The sequence below is a fragment of the Hylobates moloch genome, unplaced genomic scaffold (assembly GCF_009828535.3).
Source record: "Hylobates moloch isolate HMO894 unplaced genomic scaffold, HMol_V3 SCAFFOLD_16, whole genome shotgun sequence".
Classification (NCBI taxonomy): domain Eukaryota; kingdom Metazoa; phylum Chordata; class Mammalia; order Primates; family Hylobatidae; genus Hylobates; species Hylobates moloch.
In genome coordinates, this window is record NW_026652291.1 from 77,240,260 (window position 1) to 77,249,929 (window position 9,670).

Below are 9,670 nucleotides of genomic sequence, written 5' to 3' on the forward strand. Positions count from 1 at the left end.
TGCCCATATGTTTACCTTTATTACCAACCTGCAGTTTCCAGGCATCTGCTAAATTACAATTTTGAGTGCTTAATGGTGATTTCATTTGTGTAAAAAAAAGGGGGGGGAGACTCTTTGCCCCTCATTAACTTCGAATGGCATTGCACCACAGCGTAGAGCTGGCATATAGATACATTGAAAGAATCGGGTAGAGCTTAGAGGATTAGAAGCTTATGTGTGCTGTGAGGAGGTAAGAATCAGGTTGTGTTCACGTGTGTTTATGTTCTTTCTTGGAACAATAAAGTAAACAGATTTTCTCCTCTGAAAGAAAGAAAGTTTCAATAATATAGAAATAGCTTTGACCCTATCTAGGGCCCTTATGTCTTTTCAACCCCAAGGGGCATATCACAGAGTATGTAGGAGAATATGGCAATATATAAAAGGCGAAAAAGGCCGCAGAGCTACAGATGTTCCCCAATCCTATGTAAGCTGCTTCTCTATAGAGCCTTCCATTCTGCAAAGCTTCCAGCTTGTTCTGTCAAAGCACCTGATGACCGCAGTGCCTCCAACACTCTTGGCTGTCCTGTCTTTCCTTGGTTAACTTCTCTTGTTAGTGCGGTTGAGTTATCAACCTGGTATAAGTGTTACATCAATACCATTTCAGAAATAAAACACTAGCCATGCAAAGGCTGAAGCAAATTGTTTTCCAACTAAATGCTGGCAGCCTGCTCTTATAGATTAAGACCAGGTTTCTCCACAAAGCACTGAAGCAGCAAATTTAAAAGGAGGCAAATAGAACATAGACTATATAGCAACAGAGATAAAACAGTTCATTACCTAGCTAATGTTTGCATTTTTCTGCTTTAGAGCAAGTATAAAATTAGAGATAACAAAATGACACTTAAAAGACTCTGGACATTTAGAGAGAAATGTAGCTTTTAAAGACATTTTTCTTCTATTCCTGGAAAAAGTAAGCGAGGGGAAGGTGAATGTATCAGGTACAAATCACACAGGCAGAAAATATAGAGGAAAGAACTAAAGCCTAACTCAATTCTGTGGATTTTAATTATAGAAATCTGGCCAAGTCACTCTCCTCCTTGCAGGGACTGTTATTACTTTATTTTGAAGAAATTGAAACAGTTGTCTTCTCTACTGAACAGGGTTGTGGCAAAAACAAAATGGCATTGTGAATGTAAAAGTTCATTAAAAACTCTACAATGTGATAGCATAATGTAAACTACCACTTTTTTTTTTTTTTTTTTTTTTTTTTGAGACGGAGTCTCGCTCTGTAGCCCAGGCTGGAATGCAGTGGTGCGATCTCCGCTCACTGCAAGCTCCGCCTCCCAGGTTCACGCCATTCTCCTGCCTCAGCCTCCTGAGTAGCTGGGATTACAGGCGCCCGCCACCATGCCCAGCTAATTTTTTGTATTGTGAGTAGTTCAATTAATGTCACAAAAAATGAGAGACCAAAAAATGACTGGCAGGAAGTAAAGGAGGGGGAAAGTGCTGCTCTCTACATAACCTCTAAATTCTACTGACTCAGGCTAGTCACTTATCTTCCCGTAGTCTTAGTCCTCTCGTCTTCAAATCTAGGATAAATTTGGCCTCCTTTGAGGATGAATTATGAGGACTAAAGGAGTACTCATTAAGAGCATCAACTCCAATCAAACAGTCTGGGGATTAAATATTCCCCTTGAAATGTACTATCCAGGTAAATTTGGGTGAATTATGTAACCTTTCTAATTTGACTTTCTTTCTTTATGTGAGGATTACAATAGTATCTACCACATATATTTTTGTGCGACATTAAATAAGAAACCGTATTTTAGCTCATGGTGGAGTGCCTGTAAAAAGAAAAAAATCCCAAAAATGAGAGATGAATGGAAAGAGGCATAATGATGTGACCAGGGTATTCAGAAAAGGAAGTGAGCTAAACTCCCAATTTCCCCTAATTGTCCAACTTGGAGTCATAATGAAATGCTCTCATAATTAGGGCATATTCCCTCTAGATAAATGAGGGTGACAATACATACAGTGCAAATAATTCTTTTTAGACCATGCATTAGCATCTTTCAAATCATATTCCCATGCTCAGTGTTTTTTCAGAAGTGGGGAATCAAGTCCTGTGGACAAACCCGTGTGTTGAGTAAGCCTCCTCCCCATTCCTATGTCCATAACTAAGTCTTTTTGTAGCATTTCCCAGTCCTATCCCTCTGCCAGCTTTGGCTTGTCCACCAAACAAGGTTATGTGTGATGTCAGTACTAATTTTCATTAGCTTATTTAGTATTAAGGCAACTTCTTGTGAAACACAACCCTATTTATTTTGGTTCACTATTTATTTTATTTTGCTTAGTAAAGAAAAACTTCATGATATGGTTAGGCTTTTTGTCCCCATCCAAAACTCATCTTGAATTGTAATCCCCAGGTGTTAAGGAAGAGACCTGTGTGGAAGTGACTGGATTATGGGGGTGGTTTCCCCCATGCTGTTCTTATGATATGAGTGAATTTTCAGGAGATCTGATGATTTTAAAAATGGTCATTTTTCCTGCGCTGTCATATCCTCTCTCTCACCTGCTGCCCTGTAAGAGGTCCCTTCTTTTCCCTCGGTCATAATTGTAAGTTTCCTGAGGCCTACCCAGCCATGGGGAACTGTGAGTCAATTAAACCTCTTTTCCTTTATAAATTCTTCAGACTCGGATAGTATCTTTATAGCGGTGTGAGAATGGACTAATATACTTCAATCACGTTGTAAAATCAAACTTTGCAGGCAGCAGTTGTCTAGGGCACATGAGGGAGTTTTTACCTGCTTCTTTATCATAGCCCCTGGTATGTATAAATAGACATTTATACTTTTGTCTTTATTTTTTAGCTCAAAAATTTTTTAAATAATAAGAAATTTAAAAAACGTGAAGTTAAGACTAAAAGTTTCTCAAATGTCTTAGTTTTGAGAGTTGAAAGTAACATGTAATAACAAATTCCAAACATTTCAGTATGACTATGCTTAAGTACATGTGATGGAAGTATTTGGTCAATCTAATTTACTTCAAGCTACTTAACAAATCTAGAAATGCTTTGTCATTTTTCAGAAGTCTTTCAGAAGTTGTAGTACATCAAAATAATATACTTTTAAGAGGTTTCTTTATTATCTTCTGATCATAGATACTTGGCTTAGTACGAACATATAACTTTACACCAAGTTGCTTAATTCTGAAATTTCTGTTTGTAATTGCCTACTTCTCCTGTAGAGAAGACTTTAAGCATACTTAGAGCTGTGTTCAATACACTTGCAATTACTGCTACAAAATATTTGCATGAATTGGACCTATTGATGAAGGACAAACCTGAGGATATTCAATCTAGTCCTCCTTATTTGACAAATTAAGTTCCATTTATGCTATCTCTTTTTTTGTCTGATAAAAAACAATAAGGTTTATGAAGTTCACTTTTATAAAAATCAGAGAAAGCATATTTAGTAATCATATTACATTTATAGATGTTTTAAGGTATACTTGAATAAATAACAGAATAAGAATATAATTGTTTATTTTTACTATAATAAAAGTAACATTGCAAAAATAAAAACTACATTCACTTATTTTCTAATCAAACTGGATTTTGGCCAAACATATTTGTAATTATTAAAAAACAACATTGTTACATAGAATTTATTAGCCTATATAACCAATTAAATCAATTTTCAACCTCTTAAATAAACAGCATGTGTTAGGCCAGCATTAAAAACTTTCATATGAAAAAAAATCTCTTAATGATCAGTAAAAGAATATTAAATTTATTATTTGTTACAGAAAATAAAGGGCCAGATGTCAGTAACAGCAATGAGCTCCCTAAAGTGGAAAAACAAAATTAATTCATGCCAGTAATATAGTGGAGGGACTTACGCTATATAAGGAATAAATACTCAAGAAAATAAAGGCATGGGTAGAACACATATTTAATTTAATTTAATTTTTTTCTTCTACTAGCTTGAGAAGTGAGAAACCCTTATTGGATAAATTGCCTTGTGTTTCTGACAAAGTTGCTCTAAATAAACCCTTTTTAATTGCCATTTTAAAAATTGAAGCATTAATATATTTAAAGGCTGAAATGCAAGATGATCTTAAAGTTTTCCTACTCAAAAAATCATACCACTTCAATAGCTAAACAAGAAGCATCTCATCAGAAACCAACCTCTTCATCTAATGAAAGAAAGAAGTCTGAAATGGCTGATCTATAGCTTTCTTATGTCTATCATTTGTGTAAGAGAATGAGTGATGCTGAAAAATAGATGAAAAAAACCACCAATTTTCTCTTAATGTTCTAGCATCAGACAGAAATCGTTATGATGGGTATTCCTACAGCAATTCCTAGGATCTATGAATCCATTCATTCCCTAAGTATACTTTGTGGATCAAAACAATATGATACCCAGTAATATGTGCACTACTGTTATTCAAGTTAATATAGAGGTATATTAGTATGACTATTAATATACGTATTACATAAGACCTAAGACCAGAACAGGAAAAGACTAAAGAAAATGCTTGAGGTTTCTGGCTGGGGGAAAAGGAGTACACCTACAGGATGGGGTGTTAATATTTGCCATTCTGGACAGCATCAACAGCTATCCTAGAAGAATTTTAACCTGAAGTTAACATGAGAATTTGTCTTTCAGTTCTCTTTATGTAACTTCTGTCATATATCAGAAGCTCTTTCCAGCTCTGTCCAAAAAAGGTCATGCAATAATAGAACAGAATGACTGAAAATGTAATGATAAGAGTAGGGGCAGGCTGTGCCATAAAACGTAAGGAGAGTAGAAGGGAAAAAGTGACTGATGAGTCCATGGAAGAGAGGGCCAAGAAAGAAGGATCCACAGAGGAATGAGGCCATCCAAGGAACTGAGCGAGGGATGACTGCCTGTGCCCAGGGAGGAGTGAGTGAGTCCACCTGAATTTCTTTTATTTTTTTTAAATTATACTTTAAGTTCTAGGGTACATGTGCAAGGATCTAGAACTAGAAATACCATTTGACCCAGCCCTCCCATCACTGGGTATATACCCAAAGGATTATAAATCATGCTGCTATAAAGACACATGCACACCTGAATTTCATAGATTAGTCAATCCAGATTTCACACCCGGAAGCCACTTCTATTAGTTTGGAGTTGGGAAAGTTTCCAGTAGCATGGTTTATGATTTATTGTTTCAGGGTAATTGTTTTTGATGATGAAGGATAAAATAACTCCATTATGAAACTTTCAGGTCCTTCTTTAGAAGTAGTATTGTATTAAAAACGAAACAAAATGAAACAAAACCTCACACCAAATGTCTATGAAGCCGTAGGCTTCTGTCTTCCTTAATAGCTTCTAGATAGTGCTGATTACAGAGGATCTCTCTTCATGGGAGTTTTTAGCCTATTAAGAACATGTGGTGCTGTACATTTCAACATTGCTATGAGAATACATTTCTAATGTTCTCATAAAAATTTTTAATATTTGAAGTAATGATATGGAAATTAGCTTAATTTTATCATTTCATATTGCATTGAAAATTATACCACCACTGTATACTTAATAAATATATGCAACTATAATTCGTCAATATGTAATAAAAAGAAACACATTTATTCCTTTAAAAGTATGTGTACATGAGTATTCTTCAAGTAACAGTCTAAGGGAAGAAACTCAAGCTCTTTGGCAACAAGTTAAATCTAGAAAAAACAATTTCCAAGCTTCTGGGAATCATCAATACATATATTAATGTGTTTATTATGTCTTAATTATTGTTAATGAAGTGGAGGTATATACACGTAGACATTTTCAAGGAAAAGTGCTTAAATTACTTTGCAAAACATGGAATATGTTAATATTATTTATATCAAAATTAAAAGCTATGAAAAAAATATTTAAAAAGTGTGCTAATCTCAACTAAGAAAATATAACAGCTTTCTTTCCTACAAATAATAGAAATTCACTATTTTGTAAATTGTTTAGCTTGTGGAAATCACGTAAAAACTTTCCAATAATTTTACAAAATTAATATAATGTTTATCAAAATATGATAAAAGAGTAAAAAGTAGGAATCAATAGAAAAGTTTCACTGATGAGTAGTTGTAAAAATCTCGAACATTGTTATAGGAAGTCAAACCAGCGTTTTATCAAAACAACTATACCAAATGCATGCAGTGCTTATTCCAGTATTACACAGATATATAAAAACAAAGGAGCTGTTATCTTTATCCTAAATTGTTGCCACACAGATGAAAATATCAGCAGTAGGAAAATGTCAATACAGAAAACCCTCTGCATATGTAACAACATATATGTATGCATATATAGAGACATAAAAACACATTTTTCTTTAATATAATCACAAAATTCGTGCAATAAAATTTAATATTTTATTGAATTTAAAGGGAGAAGTTCAGTGGGGCATAGCTTCAGTTCGTGTTGCTGCTTTTCTTCTACAGAAATATTTCTAAAATCCTATAAGAAAGAAATATCTTGAAAAATAAAATAATAATGGAAAATATTAGGAATTTGAAGTTAATTATGCTTTAGAAAATGTCTATTGAATTTCTGCTCTGAAACATAAAATTTGGAACTGGTTAAAATATGTAATGTAGAAATTAGTATTACGATTAATACTAGTTAATATAGTGTTGATACTGTAAATTAGTTAATTCCAATAGAATAACATGGGAAAAATCTATAACATATTCTAAGTGAAAAATATAAAAGTGTTATCAATAGTTTGATAACCAATTAATTATATAATGTTTATACTGGAAAACTAAAGAAAATAATATTCTTAATTTGACAACATTTTTGTCAGGATAGCTGGTCAATTATTTTTCTTTATCTTCTGTGAGTGTGTCCTCTTTATTTCTACAACGAATACATCTACTGTTTATAGTAGTAAAATAAGTTTTTAACATAGGTACAGTAGTATTCCAAGTGTGTATGTGTGCGCATATATATGTGTGTGTGTGTGTGTGTGTGTGTGTGTGTGTGTGTGTAGTCCCACACCCACTTTATTGGTAACTTTTGTCATTGGCTACTAAAGACAGACCACCAGTAACATACCTGTAGTCAAACAAAGATAATTTTATTGCTTACTGCATGGATGTTTCAGAACATGTTTTGGGGGACTTGTTACAGGATCTGGGCTTGGTTTGGTGATTTGGGCTTATATTAGGAGTTTTTGCTGGATTGGGTCATGTATGAAAGTGGTAGCAAATCTATGATTGGATAATTACTAATCTTTACGTAGGAGGCAGAAAGAATGAAGATGGCCTAAAGTTGTAACAGGAAGAAGAAACCACAGTCACATATTTTAGGAGCAGGAGAATCTTGACCATTTTTGTGATTCATGCTGAATTCTGCTTTTTGACTGTTGAGGCACACTTATACAGTGATTTTGTTTTTATCTTGTTCATTATTGGTACAGGGTAACTTTAAATTATTTTTGTGTTTGAAATTGTGGGAACATCATAGCCTAGCTGTTAGTGCTAGCTGTCAAGGTTGCTTTTCCCTTTCCCCATTGTTTATTGTGGGGATGATGTTCTTAAAGTGTAGGCACTAGACTGCAGCTTAGCATCACCTGAGAAACTGTTTGAAATGTAAACCCTCACGCCCACCCGAGAAGCACTGAATCAGAAACTCTGGGCATGGGGCCAAACTATGTATCTTTTCACAAGCCTTTTGGTCCAGATAATTCTAACACTAGCTAAAATTTGAAAACCTATTGCAATGGTTAATCACATTGACTACACATTAGCATCCTCTGGGGAATGGGGGGCTTTAAAATCATACTGATGGCCAAGACCAATTCCTGTTTAATTGCAGTCAAAAATATCCGAGCGTGGAACAAGGGTTTGGTAATTTTTAAATGTGCCTTAGCTATTATAATGTGCAACCTTGTTAGGGAATCTCTGTTCTATCCTATTTGGGTAAAGGCAAAAAGAAAATAAAAACAGAAAGCAAACCCACAAAGAAACAAAAATACATCACTTCCCTGCCCCCCTTCTGTGTTCATCCACAATGCTATTATTCCTATTGGAGAATAATTTTGAAATGTTAATTAAATTTGAAAATTCCAATAACATACAATTTAGCAGTTCCATTTTGAAGTATATGCCATAGATAACCTCTTACATGTGCACAAAGTATTCTATATATGAATATTTATCTCATCACTGTTTATACTAGGAAAGAATGTAAATATGATACAGTCCACAGCTGAGAGATGGATAAATTGTAAGATGTTTATAAAATGCTACACAATGCTGTGGTTAAAATAGACTGTATCAACTATATCAATGTGGATAAACCTCAAAACATAGAATGATGAGTGAACACAGAAATACAAAAATATTGCATGTAATTTAAGTAAAACTTAAAAACCTTAAATAATGTTGGATGTTTTTATAGATACAATGTATTGTCCAGTACTAATTTGAAAGGAAGCACACAAATAATTTGCACAGCTTCAACAGAGGCTACTTACTTACATCTGTGGGAAAGAGAATGGGGGTAGAATTCTGGGAATTTTAAAAATATCTGTAATATTTTATTTCTCTAAGGAATAAGTGAAGCAATTACAATAAAGTGTCACATTTTAAACATTAGGCTAGAGATTACCACTTGGAATTCTAACAGTACTGTCCTCCTTCAACCCAGTGCTGACACTGCCAAGCTGACTCACTTCTTCTGAAGCTTCATCTATTAATTCTGCATTGACCACAAAGCTGCATGTTTAGTATTGCCTTTGAAAATAACTAGATAGAATTTCAAGAAGGAAAAAAAAAATGGCAAAACTGGAAGCTAAATGTTAGCTATGACTGTTTCTGAACTCCAGGATCAGAGAAAAAAATAAAAGCAAGAATCTTCATGCAGGATGTCCTAATGGGTAGACTGTAGTATCTCATCTTGTCTCTCAAAATTGAAATTCCTTCTATGAGCATTTTCATGCCTGCTCACCCCCTTAAGGAGAACCTAAACTTCTTCCCATAGAAAACAGTTTCACCCTGAGATTTTCCCCTAATCCTCTCTCCACCATCACTCCTCCAGCCATACAATGTTAGTTACCATAATCCACAAGGGCAAGACAGGGTTGAAGTAGGGTAGTGCTTCAGGTCACAGGGAAAGTTTTGGCAGAATTGTCTCTGGTGAGAATTTCCACATTATGTTCAATATTCTTTGAGTTTACTCAAGCAGCATCCTAGGAAAGTATGTTCATTCATTCCTTCATTGAATTTCCAGGTTCTTAGGAAAAACTGTTGCGCAACACATATACTGTCATGTGCACACACAAATATACAAACCCGAGTGAGAACAATGATTTTTCTTGGTGATATTATAGTGAAAATTTGTGTTAAGGAAAATAAATATTTCTTGGAGAGATAATAGACTATACTCTGCCCAAAACGGAGATAGCATTTTACATTGTTATGCAGATAATTTTCATTGGCATTTTCTCTTTCTTCTTTCTCGTTCCATGCATTGAATTGCACTGGGCAAAGCCAGGCAGAGACACAACCAAAAAAGAGAATTTTAGACCAATATCCTTGATGAACATTGATGCAAAAATCCTCAATAAAATACTGGCAAACCGAATCCAGCAGCACATCAAAAAGCTTATACACCATGATCAAGTGGGCTTCATCCCTGGGATGCAAGGCTGGTTCAACATA